Consider the following 18,045-nt stretch of genomic DNA (forward strand, 5'->3'; position numbering starts at 1 on the left):
AATTGATTTGGTCTCTCTTTTGCATTCTCATCTTTATGTGATAGTAAGTTATTCTTTTCTATTGAGAATCAGATTTGTTGCATCTCTTTCCAGACTTGCTTATCCTTTCCCAGGTGAGCATTGATGGGCCAGGAGACAAGAAAGTTGTCTTTTACACCAAGATCTGCATTTATTTACCAATATACAAGTGCTTAAATATCCACCCCAGTCCCTGATCTACTCCTACTCCCATGGCACTTAGTAAAACAATGTTCTAGTGCTCAAGGGCATCAGTGATGAGGATTTACAGTATTCCCACAGGCAACAGTCCCTAACACAGATTCAAGAGTGAATTATCTTTTGTTGTTTATTCTGCTTCTTAAAGCTATATATGATTATTATCAATTAAAATAAATACATTAGTAGCTATTCTGTTTTTGGCAAAAATTAAAGTTCAAGAAATTGTCTGGATAATTTTGGTCTCTCTCTTCACTACTGCATCATGCTTCTGTGTCAAACTTATGACTGGTTTCCTATTTTCATATATGTCCTTATTCTGTCCAACTGTGCTATACATTCACACACACACATAAAAATATTATATATGTAATTTACATATATAAATACACATACATATGTATTTTATTATATTACATCTACATTAGATATCAAATTTTTTAGAGAATTAACAGCTTTGTTAACAAATATATACTCAAACAAGATGCTGGAGAATAGCATCTTGAAAAATATGTCTGTGTATCTGTGTGTATGTATAACTTTTGATTTTGCTTTTGCTTACATTGATCTTCAAAACCAAATACTTTGCACTGGGCTTCCCAACTTTGCTTCCATGGATCTTCTCACATAACAATATATTCTTAATCTAAGACTATTGTAGTCACTTTTTCCTTATACTGTTGCTTTTGAGTGATGTATGATCTTCCAGAGGAGTTTATTGCTCAAATCTGAGTATTATTCCACCAAATCTCATTGGTTTGAGTGAAACTAAAAAGGACAAATGTATCTCTAGACATTAGAGTAAAAACTCTAGTTCATCTTACTTGTTATCCTTACTTTTGACAATGATATCTGAGACATCAGAATTTGAAGAAAAGAATAAATTCATTTATTGTGGTTAAAATAATTTTAATTTTATTTAAATTTAATTTTAGTCAGATTTAGACACAAGAATTTGCAGTTTTATCTTCTTCCTAGAACCTACCATAAGAACACAGTCAAATTAATTAATTCTTTCTTTAAAAATATACATATGTAGTAGATATAACACCAGCCCTGGAGTCAGGAGGATCTAAGTTCAAATTCAGCCTCAGACATTTAATAATTACCTAGCTTTGTGACCTTGGCCACCCTACTACCTTGCAAAAATCAAAACAAAACAAAATAAAAATATAAATATATCAGTCTTATTAGGAAAAAAAACATTTAAAATGCTTAGCAAACTTTGTAGCATTATTCAAGTATAAATGTGTACTACTACTGCTATTATTGCTATCATTAGGGAAGAGTAAATATTTTATTTAGAGACAATTCAGCTCTCAATATTTCCCTCCAAACAACTTTAAAATATAGCTTCAAATCAAATATTGAATCAACAGAAAAAAAATTTCAGTGTGAGACATTTTTCCAAAGATATCTTTAGAAAAGAATCGAAGTCTGTCTAGAATCCTCCTGTGGCATATCAATAAAAGTCACAGCCTTCGGAGCTCTCCAACAAAAAATGGCCAGGGCATCAATTTACTGTTCAAAAAGAAATTGTTAGGGATCATTTGCTGATCCTAGGTACAGCAGGAACTAATTGACAACTCTCTTGCTCATGTACACAGTTATAAGTCACAATTTCATGGCAGAGAGGACTTGATCACAAATAAGTAGGGATTCGTGACATAGTTCCAAGATAGAAAGAGAGCCAGAACTTTTGCATATGGGAGACAAGGGGTCCCTTTTGTAAAGACCAGTAGAGCAATGACCAAATTTCTTCAAGGATCATATCACCATGAAGGCACTGAAAACTTGAAGAACCCTAGAACTAATTCTGAAACAATAGGACAAAATGAAGACTGAAATTAGGGATAGTCTTTTTCCAACCCCAGGTGAACAGAACCAATTTTAACATAAAGTTCAAAGTCAAGACACTAGTTGGAAAAATAAACAAACAATCAACAAAATTTGATCATAAAAAAGATTTTATAATGGGAGGAAAAAACAATATCAAAATTCAGAAGATGACAATGATGTTAGAATAACTACAAAGAAACATGCTATTTGGACCCAAGTTCAACAAGGATTCCTTGAAGAGTTAAAGAAAAGATAAGATGTTAGAGGAAAAGGAAGAGCAGAATCGGGAACAGATCCAAACTTTCTGAGTTGTGAATGGATCCAATCTTTCTGGAGAACAATATGGAACTATGCCCAAAGAGCAACAAAATTGTTCATACCCTTTGACCTAGCAAGTTCAATTCTAGGACTATATCGAGAAGAAATATGGAAAAAATCCTACATTTTCCAAAATATTCATAGCAACTTTTTTTTGTAGTGGCAAAAAATGGAAAATGAGAGGATGTCCATCAATTGGGGAATGGCTAAACAAGTTATGGTATGGATTATTACTATTCTATAAGGAACCATAAATGTTAGGACTCTAGAGAAAAATGGAATGACTTATGAGATCAAATGCTGAATGAAGGGAGTAGAGCCAAGAGAACAATATACACATCAATAACATGAGATGAAAAACCTTGATTGAAGCAACTCCTCTCAACAGTTCAGAAAGCTAAGACAACTGTATTAGACTGGTAATAGGCTATATTATTCCCAACCAGAGAAAGCAAAGCAAAACAAAACAAAACACTACCAAATGTGATGAACACTTTATAATGTATCTCTTTCCCTTAATCCTAATTCTTCATGCCAAAAAATTACTAAATTTTAATATGTTTAACAAAATATGTATGTAAAATTCTAACCTGAATGTCCCTTGCTGAGAGGGGATGGAGTGGGAAGGAAGGGTGGGAAGAAATTTTTTAACTTGGGAATATACATGTTTAAATGGACAAAAAATTTTTAAAAAAAGAAATTTACCATAAAAAAAATCAATGACAACATTGCACCTAAATTGTGAAAAGAGAATTAACAGCTTGATTAATATTCATTTAAACATATAAAATACTTTAGAATATAGTAGCTTGAAAAATAGAATTAACTTTATGATAAAGGAGAAACAAAAACAGTTCACTACAGAAGGGAGAAGTCAATTGAAAAAAGTAGTGCAATATTTTTCTGATGAAAATGTCCTTAAAAACAAGATTTTCCCTAGTGGAAATTGATGACTCCTAAAGACTTCAAGAAATAATAAAACAAAGAACAAAGCATGAAAAATACCTAGCAAAATGAGAAATATTTCATAGGTAAAAAAAAACTGACTTGGAAAACAGATCAAGAAGAGATAACTTGAAAATTATCAAACTAGGAGGGTGGCATCAAGATGGTGGAGTGAAGACAGAAAATCCTGGCAGCTCTCCCCTGGATCATTCCAAATATCTTTAAATTATGAGTCTAATTAAATTTTAGAGTTGTAGAACCCAACAAGTGAAACAATTTTCTAGCCCAAGATAACGAAAATTTTGAGGGAAATGTCTGTTACGCTGAGGTTGGAAAGGGCCTCAGTGCAGCCTAGGCCACCTAGAGTCAGAGAAAACTGGTTCCCATCATCCAGGAACAGCCCATGGTGTGATGGATCCCTGAGGAGTGCCTGGGTTAGTGACAGTAGGGATGGTTTCCAGACTCAGCCCATGGATTACAAAGGACAACTTAGGAGGTCAGCAGGGAAACACTGCTGCACCATAATGAGCACAGCCCAGTCCAGCACAGGCCTAAGTTCATGCACATGAAACAGAAGAACCTTGCAAAACAAGAGTACCTGCAGAGCCACCTGGCAAGGAACCACCCAGCAGCTGTTTCCAGAACACTCAATCCATGAACAGCAAGGAGATCAAGAGACACTGTAGAGATCTCTACGCTATCTTTTAGGCAGTACACTGTTGCTTGCCCATTCTCAGATCTGAGTCTCAGAAAAAAAAAAGGAATTTTTCTGCCATAGTTGAATAAGATCTTCTTCACAGTTTCAAGGCAGAGGGAAATACTTATGGTCAGTCATAGACCAGAGTACAGTTCAGGGGAACAGTCAGAACCCCTCATAAGACATTGAGAGAATTGAGGTTCCTGAGTTGTCCCTGAAAATAACTGCAAAAACCCTCAAAAGTTTGGAACAGTGTATCCTTCACCCTGTCAGGAAAGCCACACATTAACAAAGAAATAAAATCAAGTCACAGGCTGGAAAAGCAACAAACAAAAGAAGAAAAACAATCTGATCATAGACAAGTATTTTGAGACTGTGGAGGATCAAAATAGGCACTCAGAAGAAAAAACCAAAGCTTTTGAATACAAACCTCTAAAGTAATATGAATTGATCTTATACTGCAGAAGAGCTCAAAAAAAGACTTTTATAATCAAAATAAGGGAGGTAGAGGGAAAATTGGTAAGAGAAATTAGCGCACTGCAGTATAATTATGAAAACTAAGCCAGCAGTTTGGTGAAAGAGGCAAAAAAATTACTGAAGAGAACAATATCTTACAAACTAGTTTATGTCAAATGTAAAAAAGCAATCCAAAAGGTCAATGAAGAGAAGAAAGTCTTAAAAAGTAGAATTGTCCCTGCTTGGAAAAGAGATACAAATGTTCTTTGAAGAAAATAATTCCTTCAAACATACAATGAAACTAAGGAAGCTAATGACTTTGTGAGAAATCAAGAAACAATAAAACAAAACCAAAAGAATGAAAAACTTGAAGAAAATATGAAATATCTCATTGGATAAACAACTGACCTGAAAAACATATCTATAAGAGATAAATTAAAAATATTTGGCTACCTAAAAGTCATGACCAAGAAAAGAACCTAGAATTAATTTTTAAAGGAATTCTCAGGCATATTTGTCCTGATATCCTAGAAGCAGAGGGTAAATTAGAAATTGAAGGAGTCCATTGATCACTTCCTGAATGATAACCCAAAATAAATCCCCCCAAGAATGTTACAGCCAAATCTCACCAACTTCCTTATTAAGGATGTAATATTACAAGCAGTCAGAAATAAACAATTCAAATATCGTGAAGCTATGGGAAGGATTACACAGGATTTAGCAGCATCTACATTAAGGGAACAAAGAGTTTGGAAAATGACATTCCAGAAGGCAAAAGAACTTAGTATTCATCCAAGAATAAACCACCTAGAAAAACTGAACATATTCTTTCAGGGGAAAAGATGAACATTTAATGAAATAGGGGACTTACAGAATTTCCTGTTGAAATGGCCAGAGCTGAACAGGAAGTTTGATCTTCAAGTACAAGACTCAGGTGACCCATAGAATGTGGAAGGAAAGGGAAAATTATAAGGGTTTAATTGATGTTGAACTGCTTGTATTCCTGCATAGGAAGATGATATGGATAACTCATATGAATCTTCTCATTCATTATCTCAGTTAGAAGAAGCATATATAGGGAAGGCACAGGAGGGAGCTGAATAGGAAGATATAATATATTATGAAGATGGAGTTAATTTTTGATAAAGAACTTTACTGGTAGAAAAGGAAAGAAGAGTTGGAATGGGCTATTTTACATAAAAAAGCAAGGAAAAAACTCTTGCAATGGAGTGGAAGGAGGGAAAGTGATGGGGAATGAATGAGCTTTCACTCTCATCAGAAGTGGTTCAAAGAGGAAATTAAATACATGTTCAATTGGGTACAGAAATCTATCTTACCCAAGAGGAAAAATAAGAGGGGAAAGGGATGGGTGAAAGAGGGCTGGGGGAAGGTGGGAGGTGTGGGTGAAAGAAGAGAGGGAAGATAATGAAAGTGGATAGTCAGATACAACACATTAGTGAAGAGAGACATGATGAAAAGAGAGAGAGAACAGAATAAATAGGGGTGAGGAGGAATAGGATGTAAAGTAATTCAGGTAGGAATAGAAACTGTGAGGAATTTTTCTGATAGACTTAAGGTAAATAATGTTATTCATCCCAATGAGAGAACTGTGGTATCTGAATAAAGACTGAAGAACATTTTTTTCTTCTCACTTTATTTGTTCTTTGTTTGTGTATGGGGTAAGTTATGTTTACTTTTATAACAAGACTGTAATATGAAAAAATTAAAATATGATTATTTAAAAAATAAGAAAATTGTTGAACTACCTGAACTTAATTTTTTAAAATGGAACCTGAATATCATCTTTAAAGAAATTATCAAGAAAATTTTCCTGATATTATAGATATATTAGGCAAAATAGAAATTCAAATTATTCATCAATCATACCCCAAAAGCGATTTCAAAATGAAAATTACCAGGAATTCTATATTCAAATTCATATACTAGAGAATACATTTAACTCCTAACAACTTTATCATTATAAAGGCAGTTCAAAAGAGAGCATAAGGGTAAGTCAATTCTGTTGGAATGATCACCCTAAAAATAGATAAATAAAAGGGTGAGAATGAGAGATGTATTGGGATAAGCAAGATAGAACAAGTAGAATGGTAAGAGTGTACCACAAAAATAAAAAAGAGGTTCTCAAGGAGGAACTTTTACAGAAAAGAATGAGATGGGATGAGGATGGATTAAGGTTTGAATCTCACTCCAAATTAAATTGATTCAAAGAGGGAAATATATATATATATATATATATATATATATATATATATATATATATATATATATATATATATATACATATCCATGCTCAATTGTGTTTAGAAATATAGAAATATAGCTTACCTATTAAGGAAACAGGAGAAAAGGGTAATAAGGGAAATAGGATGTGGAAGGAAAAATGATAAAATTTTAAGGAAATAGGGGAAAGAAACAAATCAAAGTTTAGAAGAGTGACAGTATTAAAAAAAGAAACAAGAAAAATGGATGGAGGTTAGTAGTCATAATTTCATAAATATATATGGAATTAATTCACTCATAAAATGCAAACAGATAGCAGTATATACTAGGACCTAGGATCCAACATGTTTACAAAAGACAAGCCTCAAACAAAAAGACATATGTAGAGTCAAAATAAAGAATTAAATCAGGAGCAAAGAGAGCAGAATGAAGAGAACAGTATACACATTAGCAGCAACATTGTGAGATGATCATCCCTGCAGGATGAAACTGCAGCAGTTCAGAGAGTTGGGACAATCCTATCAGACCTACTATAGACAATGTTATTTCCATCTAGAGGAAGAAAAACAAAAGAAAACAAAACAAACAAAAACCCTTCAGAATCTGATAAACAGTACATTCACTTTTTAAAAAATAATATCTTTTAATGTATTACTTTCCCTTAACCCTATTTTCTTTCACCAAAATAACTAACCTGTAAACATGTTTAACATGAATGTGTATGTACAGTATTAACCTGACTGTTTACCACTGAGGGGAGAGAGGTTGGAAGGGAGGGTGGAAGGAAACTTTGTAACTTAAAAATATATGTCCATATGGATGAATGCTGAAAAACTTAAATAACATATATATGGAAAAATAAAAAATCAATAAAAAGAAACGAAGCAGAAAATAATATACGTTAACTGGAAAATATTAAAAGGAAATAATTATAATCTCAGGTAAGGCAAGGAAAAAATAGACATAATTAAAAAGGATGGCTAACTAATATTTAAATAATTGTGATAAGTTTCTCTGATAAAAGTGTTATTTTTCAAATATATATATATATATATATATATATATATATATATATGCATATATACTGAGTATACGACAGTGTCCAATTCATTGAAAAAAAGAGCTGTCTCCCAGTTGACACAACTGTGTTTTGCTGAAAACGAAACCAAAGTTCTTTATAGACATTTGGAAAAAATGCTCTAAATCACTATTGCTTAGAGAAATGAAACTTTAAAAATCTTTGTGAAACTACGTTAAACCTACCAAAAATGAAAAATCTTCAAGGAAAGAGAGCAAGCTAAGTACCTAATGAAGGGATGAAATAATAATGAATAACTCAAGCTATTCTGAAATACAATGGAATACTATGCCCAATGGGCTATAAAAATCTGTATTAAGTTTTGTCTCAGCAATACCACTACTATCTTTATATTCCAAAGAGATCAAAGAGAACATGCACATGTACAAAAAATATTGCAGCAACTCTTTGTGGTGGGGATAAAATAGAAACTGAAGATATGCTCCTCAATTGAGGATTTAGGGAATAAATTGTGGCATGAGATTGTGGTTATGTATTATGGGAAGTAATAAGGCAGAAAAATATGGTATGACCTATAAGAATTGATATATAGTGGCATGAGAAGACTCAAGGAATCATTCTGAACAGTAGCAGTGAAGTTATAATGAAAATTGTGAAAAACATGACTCCTCTGATCAATACAGATATCCAAAATAATTCCAAATAAATCATGATGAAAAAATTTTATCTTCCAGAGAAAGAACTGATGAATTCTGAATACAAATTGAAATATGATTTTCTAACTTTATTTTTTGACTTTTTATAAATTCATATTTTATTTTCCAAAAACAGGTTTTGAAAGTTTTTCAATATTCATCCATATCTATACTTTTAGGTTTAAAAATTTGTTCCCACCCTCCCTTCCCTCCCTCCCTCCTCAGCTGTGAAGGCTCAGTTTAAGATTGCTTTGATTTGTTTTTTGCTGTTGTTTTTTTTTCTCTGGATGGGGGTAGCATTGTCCATAGTTAGTCTAAGAGGGTTGTCCTAGCCCCATGAACTCCTGAGAGGAGCCACTTCCCTCAAGGTTGATAATTTCAAAATGTTGTTGATAATGTGTATCTCTTGGTTGTGCTCCCTTTGCTCTGCATCAGAACCTGCAATTCATTCCATGCTTCTCTAGAGTCAAACCATTTATGGTTTCTTATAGACCAATAGTATTCTATAATAGTCATGTACAATAACTTGTTTAACCATTTCCCAAATGATGGACATTCCCTCAATTTCCAATTTTTGCCACTAAAAAAACAGCTATGAATATTTTGGGACATGTGGGACTTTTTCCATGTTTTATAATTTCTTCCAGATATAGGCATAGAATTGGGATTTCTGGAACAAAGGGGAGGAACAATTTTATTGCTCTTTCTGCATGGTTCCTTATTGCTCCCCAGCAAGGCTGGATCACTTCACAACTGCACCAGCAATGCATAGTTAGAACCTGGAAACAAAGGAGGAAATAAATCTCTGCTAAGACAAGGACTGGACTGCATAGGCAACATCTGGACAAATGACATATATATCTATATATCTATATATATCTATATCTATATATATATAAATGGAGTTGAATATGAAGGAATGATATCTAAAATATCAAATAAAATTAGGGATTTTGAGAGAAATGTAGTAGGAGAAATGGAAAGAGGGAGTTAGTATGGAACAAGTTATTTAACATAAAAATTGTAAGACAAATGCAGTTCAAGAGGAGCAAGTTGAGGGTGAAAGAGTAAACCTTACTCTCATCAAAATTGACTCAAAGAGGGAATATCATACAAGTTCAACTGGGTATAAAAATACATCTTACCTTATAGTAAAGTAGGAGGGGAAAGTGAATAAAAGAAAGAGTGTGGGAGTGATGGAAAGGAAGATTGATTGGGAGAGAAGTTAATTACAGGCAAAATAATTTTGAAGAGGGACAGAATGAAAGGAGAGAGAGAGAATAGCATAAATGGCAATGGGGGTATAGGATAGAGGGAAATACAATTGACAGTTTTAGCTGAAAGAAATTTTGAAGTTAGTTTCCCTGATAAAGGCCTCATTTCTCAAATATAGAGATCTGAGTCAATTTGTTTTAAATAAGAGTCATTTACCAATTGATAAACTATGAAAAGTTATGAACATTTTTCAGATAAGGTTAACTATCTTCAAAAAATGTTCTAACTCACTATAGATTGGAGAAACACAAATTAAAACAAGTCTATGGCACTACCTTAAATTTATTAGATTGACTAATAGAAGAGAAAAGCAAAATGACAAATGATGCAGAAGATGTAAGAAAAATGAAACATTAATTCATTGTTGGTGGAATTGTGATTTGATTCAACCATTCTGGGGAACAATTTGGAACTATGTTCAAAGGACTATAAAGCCATATCTACCCTTTGTTCCAGCAATGCCATTACTAGGTCTGTATTCCAAAAGAAATGAATGACAAATAATTAAAAGTACCTTTATATAAGAAGATGCCCATCAGAGGGGCAATGGATGAACAAATTGTGGGATGTGATTATGATGGAATGAAAAAAATGATGAATAAGATGCTCTCAGTAAAATTTGGAAAGATTACATGAGTTAATGCAAAATGAAATGTACTTTGTACAAAGTAAGAACAATATTGTAGCATGTTCATCTGTGACTTAGCATTTCTCAGCAATTCTGTTTTCCAAGACAACTCCACAGGATTTTTGATGAAGAATGCTATCCATTGCCAGAGAAAGAGCTGTATCTGAATACAGAATGAAGAATATTTTTTATCCCTTATTTTTCTTGACATTTTTTTGGGGGATTGGGTCTATCTTTTCTTTCATAACATGATTCTTAAGGAAATGATTTGCTTGACTAAACATTTATAACCTATAACAAATTTCTTGTTTTCTCAATATGGGGGGGATGTGAGGGAGAGAATTTAGAATTCAAAATTTTAAAGATGAATGTTAATTATTTTTGCATATAATGAGAGGAAAAGAAAATATTAAATAAAACAAAAGAGAACACTATAAGTCAATATCATTTCAAAATATTAGTTTTATTATTATTATTATTTCTAAGACTTTTATCTCCCAAATACAATATACTTATTCTGGCAATTAACTTTAGTGACTATAATATTTTCTATATCAACCATTTTTTTCAGTGTAATGCACCTTGGATTAGATTTCTCAAGATTGAAAAAAAAATTCTTATCTGACTTTGGAAAAGGTATGGATGAACAATCTGATGAACCTAAAAAGACACTCGAGAGAAGTTGTAGGACAAAAACATCATCCCCTAATACATTCTGCTTCTACCTTCAATCCTGACTACTTTACCTTATTCCTTGTAGATCATCTACCTTTCTACTATTGCAGCTAGTATATTGAATATGTTTTTGCCAATTTTCTGTTAAGCTTTTTATATAGGATGTGTCTGTAAATTTCTATCTGACTTTTAGCCATGACCTAGAATTTTATTTATATAAAATTATTCAGATATCAGACTTTTCTCCCTAGGCATATTTTCTCACTCAAGAAATTTTAATTGCCTTTAATCAACATACCCATCCTCCAAGGCTTAGGAATATGTCTTTTTAAAAAAATCATTAAATCTGAATATTAGAAAATCTTCAATTAATTTGCAAAGAATTCTTTCAGTGAAATGTCTATGGGTAGGATTCGGAAAACATGGTGTTAATAATATGATGATGAGGAAATTAAGGTAGTGTCAAACACATAGTCCATGGTGCTCATTTTGTGAATTGAACCAGATTACAAAAAACACTTTAAAAACACATAATTTTTAATATGTTGTTTTCTAAGTAGGTACATACTATATGGATCCTACATAATATGTAGTGGCCCCAATTTTGTGTTTGGCACAACTGATATAGGTCACTATAACAGGGGTTCTTAAACATTTTAAAATCACAGACCGTTTTGCTAATTGGGTGGAAACCTATGGATTCCTTCTTGGAATAATGTGTGTGTGTATGTGTGTGCGTTTGTGTGTGTGTGTGTGTGTGTGTGTGTGTGTGCAAATATGCATGCATAAAAAAGTGTCCTTGTGTGCATGTATACAAACATACATAATTATAAAAGCAACCAAATATATCAAAATCCTTTAATTAGGAATCTTTGCTTTAGAAATTTTGCAAATAGGATGAAAGAGTTGAGGCAATCTTTATATAGGAAAACAGAAATTGGAAAGCCATTTTAACCTATGAGGCTGAATGAGTGAGGATACAGATAAGACTGGGAGAGAAGGATTGAGGGTTTAATTAGGGACTTGTCCTTTGTAGAAAAGAAAGAGATAGGTCATCTCTATAGCTTTTATTGTCTATGGTATAGCTCAATCTGATGGAATTTCTAAGAAATTTAGAGATTAAATCCCCATGGAAACATATGACAATCTCCTGAACTACAGAATAGAAGTTTTTTGAGAGTTTGTGACTATCACTGTGGAGCCAATGAATGGAAAATAATGCTAGGGATTCTGAATAAATACAAAATAAATAAAGCTTAGATTTAAGAATACAATAGGTGGGAATAGGATGTTTTATAAATGTCTTTTCTGGGGTGGCTAGGTGGGGCAGTGGATAGAGCACCAGCCCTGAAGTCAGGAATACCTGAGTTGAAATTCAGTCTTAGATATTTCATAATTACCTGGCTGTGTGGGCTTGGGCAAGCCACTTAACCCCATTGCCTTGCAAAAAATCCCCAAAACCTAAAAAAAATGTCTTTTCAAAAATGATATGCCTCTACAAATGGCTAACAATAGACATGCCATTTAGTCATCCTACATTCTCAAAATTGATCAATATTTTTAAGTCAGATAGATAAAAAAATTAAAACTCCAACCATAATCAATCTGATCTAAAGCAATGCAGTTTCAATGTAAAGAGTATGGAAGTAGCTGGTCAACTCCTCAGAATGCTTTCTGTATAAGTTATTACCCAATGCTCTAGGGATTAGTCATCACAAAATCAATGAAAAAAACATGGTAATATAGCATTCTTTCCATGCAAGAGAAACTGGCAGAATTTTTATATAGAAATGAGAGAAAATGACTTTTTGTACTGAGCTTGAAGAGAATTTTGGGAAGAATGAGAATTTTTTTAGGTAAATTATATTAATAATCCATTAAGAAATATACTGAGAGTAATGATATTTCCTAACATGAAAACAATGTTATCATTAAGTAGGCTTGCACAGCACAGCATTTAAAATGATCTGCTGTTGAACCTAGAAGTCCTGCTACATAAATCATTTCTCTTAGAGAGTGGGACAAAAAGTATAATACTTAAAAACAAATGTTAAGGGATATCCAATGCTTAAAGACAAGTCATTTTTAACACTTTTGACACTGATTGCAATAATATATTTGGTTAGAGAAATATAAATATAAATATACTACCAATTTTTCACCTTTTAATGTAAATTGAAAATCATCCTAAAATTAAATTTAAGGTAGTGAATATTACTAATTATAAACTTCTAGAGATCATCAGTTAAAAGATAACTCTATATTCACTACTCAATCCTGTCAAGAATTTAATATTGTAAGAATTGTAAGAATAAAAATATAATTTTCATGGCTTTTGAGTTTTGTTTTTGTTTGTTTTGTATACAATCTCCCAAGAGGTTGTGACTCTCCCCAAGGAAAATTAAATGTGTTTATCAAAATAATTTATTTATTCTGCAAACAATGTTTAAAGCACTGACAGATTTTGTGAAAGCTATGAAAAAGATAAACATATAAAAATTCTTTTGTATAAACTGTAAGTTACTGGAACAATGCAAAAAGATAATTCACTATAAGTAAAGCCCTCAATATGAAATTAGCACCACATAGGCCCAAAACCTGAATGGAGAGTGAAAAATCTTTAATCAAGAAAAATGCAACAAGTAAGTCTGAAGGTGAATACATATCCCAATGAATCTCTCCTTTTTCATCAGGGTCTAATATAGTCCCTTCCAGAGACATAGTACAACCCTTCAGGTTGTTTTTTTTCTTTTTATTTTTTGACTGATTTCTTGATAATGAAGGTAAAAAGTTCTGATTTTTTGAAAATCTTGGTTTGTAAATTCTGTCATTTATCAGGGTCAAAGCTCTAATCACCCCACCCAAATTACAGGTTTTTGGTAAGTTCCTTTTGATCTTACACCTTGAATCTTTTTTTTAAATTTATTTTTTATTCTCATTTTGTACAAATGGTTTTTTTTTACATTAATAAAATATTCTTGTTTACAAGTAAACAAAATACCCCTCCCCCCATGAATATAGATAGACTTGCTTGGGTGAAAAAATGTAAAGGGGAGAGAAAAAAATTAAAATGAAAAGAAATAATAGTAATAATTGTAGGTATGGCCAGGTGGTGCAATGGACAGCACCAGCCCTGGAGCCACAAGCACCCGAGTCCATAACCAGTCTAGTAAACCCAATAATCACCCAGCCATGTGACATGCAAGCCACCTGATCCCCACTGCCCTGAAAAAACCAAAAAGAAGGAAAAAAAAAACCCCAAAATAAAATAAAATAGTAATAATAGTAGGGGTGGCTGGGTGGCAGGTAGAGCATTGGCCCTTGAGCCAGGAACACCTGGGTCTGAATCCGGCCCCAGACACCCAAAGATCACCCTGCTATGTGGCCCCAGGCAGGCCACCCAGCCCCACTTGCCCTGCACCCTCCCCCAAATAATAATAACAAAAAATGTGCTTCAGTCTTTGTTCCAACACCAACAACTCTGTCACGGGTGGATCACATTCTTTATGATAAGTCTATCACAAAAGTTACTTCCATATTTTTCCAACGTTGCCATTGCTGATCACAACTCCCTCCTTTCTTATTTCTCCACTACCATGTACTATATTTTCTCTCTCCTTTCACTCTGACTCTGCTGTAGGGTCACTGAGTGGCGCAGCAGACAGATCCCTGGCCCTGGGGCCAAGAAGCCCTGAGATCTCATACCACCCCTTAGGCCCAGAATCCACCTGGCCCTGTGGTCCTGGACAGGCCTTCCAATCCCAGCCCCTTGCAAGAAGTAAAAAAGAAAATGTGTTATATCAGACCACTCTCCCCCCATGGTCCATCCTCTCCTCTTTTATTCACATCCCCACCCCTTCCCCCTGCTCCCCCTTCCTTCTTACTCCAGATGTCTATACCCCATTGAGTATATTTGCTGTTTCCTCTCCTAGCTGTCTCTGATAAGAGCAAAGTTTCCCTCATTCCCCCTTGCCTCCCCACTTCCATATCATTGCAATAGCTCATTGTAATAAAAAAAAATCTTATTATGTGAAATATCTTGGACTATTCCCCCTTTACTTTTTTCTTTCTCCCATTCCATTTCCCTTTTTTTCCCTATTGACTCCATTTTTACACCATATTTTGTCTTCGAATTCAGCTTTCTCCTGTGCTTCAACTATAAAAGCTCCCTCTACCTGCTCTATTAACTGAGAAGGTTCATATGAATATTATCAGTATCATTTTTCTATGCATGCAGTTCATCCTCATTAAGTCCCTCATATTTCCCCCCTCTCCTCCAATCTCCATACTTCACCTGAGTACTGTATCTGAAGATCAAACCTTCTTTTCAGCTCTGGCCATTCCAAAAGGAACATTTGAAATTCTCCTGGTTCATTGAAAGTCTATCTTTTTCCCTGGAAGAGGACATTCAGCCTTGCTGGGTAGTTCATCATTGGCTGCATTCTAAGCTCATTTGCCTTCCGGTATATTGTATTCCAAGCCCTATGAGCTTCCAGTGTAGTTGCTGCTAAGTCCTGTGTGATCCTGACTGCAGCTCCAGGATATTTGAACTGTGTCCTTCTGGCTGCTTGTAATATTTTCTCCTTGACTTGGGAGTTCTGGAACTTGGCTATAATATTCCTGGGGGTTGGTTTTTTTGGGATCTCTTTCTCGGGGGATCAGTGGATTCTCTCCATTTCTATTTTGCCCTCTGCTTCTAGAATATCAGGGCAATTTTCCTGTAGTAATTCTTTGAAAATGATGTCAAGGCTCTTTTCCTGATCATGACTTTCAGGTATTCCAATAATTTTTAAATTATCTTTCCTAAGTCTGTTTTCCATATCAGTTGTTTTTTCAATGAGATATTTCACATTTTCTTCTAATTTTTCATTTTTTTTGGTTTTGAAGTATTGATTCCTGATTTCTGGTAAATTCATCAATCTCCCTAAATTCTATTCTTTGTCTGAAGGATTTGTTCTCCTCAGAGAGCTTCTTATCTCTTTTTCCATCTGGCCAATTTTGATTTTTAAAGCATTCTTCTGGTCAATAACTTTTTTGAACTGTTTTATCCATTTGACCTAAGCTGTTTGTAGCATGCTATTTTCTTCAGCATTTTTTTGGATTTCCTTGACTAAGCTGCTGACTTCATTTTCATGTTTTTCCTGCATCTCTCTCTTTTCTTGTCCCAGTTTTTCTTCCAACTCCCTCATTTGATTTTCAAAGTCTTTTTTGAGCTCTCTCATAGCCTGAGCCCAATTTCTGTTTTTCTTGGAGTCTTTAGATGCAGGAGCTTGTGCTTCCTCATCTTCAGACTGAGTATTTTGATCCTTCTTGGGCTCATTTGCAAAATATTTTTCAATGGTCTTCTTCTTGTTTCTTTGCTTGTTCATTTCCCCCAGCCTAAGCCTGTTTTTGGGGTGCTTCCTGAGCTTTTGAGACACTTCCACAAGGTTCTCAGTGTGTGAGGCTCTGTCCTCCCTTCTGGTCTGTGAATGACCATATGTGCCCCCCTCTGCCATGGGGCCGAGGTGGGGGGGCCCTGTTGTTCTATTGGGGGCTAGACTGGGATCAGGATCTGAATGTGGTCAGAGCCCCAGAGTCCTGTTCCAGGGGCAGAGGACAGAGCTCTGCAGTCTCTCTCTCTTCACTCCCCTCCCTCAGCTAAATGGGCTCATGCCCTGGGGGCTCCTGCTTACAGGCTCCACCTGCTTCTGTTTCCAGGTCTGGGCTGTGGGAAGACCAAGCTGCTAGCTGTGTGCCCTGAGGGCTGGGCTCCAGGTGCTGGCTCTGGCAGGGGTCCCCCACTGTTCCCACACTTTGTGCCAGGTGCTCCTTGGGGTGCAGCTCAGGAGACTCCCCCTCTGCTGTGAGCCGTGGCTCCCAGCACCCTGGGGCTGCCTCCGGGAGGCTGAAGTTCTTTGGCTCTGGTGGGCCACCCCTCTGGCAGGCCACCCCTCCAACCCCGGGGAGCAGAGCCTTTCTGCTCTTTTCCAGGTTACTTTGAGTAGGAGAACTGCCTCAATGGGTCCCTTTGTGGGTTTTGTTTCTCGAAAGTTTAGTTAGAGTCCTTAGTTTATGAGTTTTTATCAGAGAGCTCCTAAGACTGGATCCCTTCATGTCGCCATCTTAGCTCCGCCCACACCTTGAATTTTGATACTATCTATAATTGATAAAAGTAGCAAGTATATTTTGGAAATTAATTGTTATAAAATTTCTACTCTATGTAGGTTACATTTACACATAATGTTTTATGTGATCTTATGTCACACTTAGAAAAAAATCAAAATAGCTATCATATACATGGCTTTTAGAATTTAAATTCCCAACATGTAGACTGGTGCTTGCTTGAAAAATGACCTGTGAGTCTGTAAAGCTGAAATGATGTTGAAATAGTCTGTGCTACTCATAGACCAAATTCTTACAAGTAGCTGGGCATAGCATAATTTTGTTAGATGGCCCTCATGTGAAACTTGTCTTCTTTAAAATTTTGATTATGGCTACGTAATTCTTTGTTCAATTAAGTTAGATATGATAATGGTTGACTAATTTAAACTTAAACTTCCTTCTCCCTTATCTTCCTCCTCTTGTTTTTACCCCCTCATTCTTCTTTATCCTTTCTTCTTTTCCTTTTCCTATGCCTTTTCTTCTTTTTCCTCTCCCTCCTTCTCCTCTTCCTCTTCCTCTTCCTCCTCTATTAGTTTGGGAAAGAATGTAGATCATGTGAACAGAGGATATATATGAGGGACTTTTATGTGGAGGAAAGAATATGTCATAGGAACATTTACAGTGAAACTCTCATCTCATTTTGAGTATTTTAGAACCACCAATATTGTCTAGTTATAATGTTAACCTTTTTTTCTGGATTTTTTCAGCAATATTAAATGCTCTCTTCTGCCTCTGCTGGTTAGCCTCCTATGAGGATGATTCCTGAAAACTCATTTCTGATGGAAATTCCAACTAACCACACCTAACTAGATAGATAAATGTTTTAAGTATTTTTAATTGATGCCTTTAACTGCTCTTTATTATGTGGTCATTGATA

The sequence above is a fragment of the Macrotis lagotis genome, chromosome 6 (assembly GCF_037893015.1).
Source record: "Macrotis lagotis isolate mMagLag1 chromosome 6, bilby.v1.9.chrom.fasta, whole genome shotgun sequence".
Taxonomy (NCBI): Eukaryota; Metazoa; Chordata; class Mammalia; order Peramelemorphia; family Peramelidae; genus Macrotis; species Macrotis lagotis.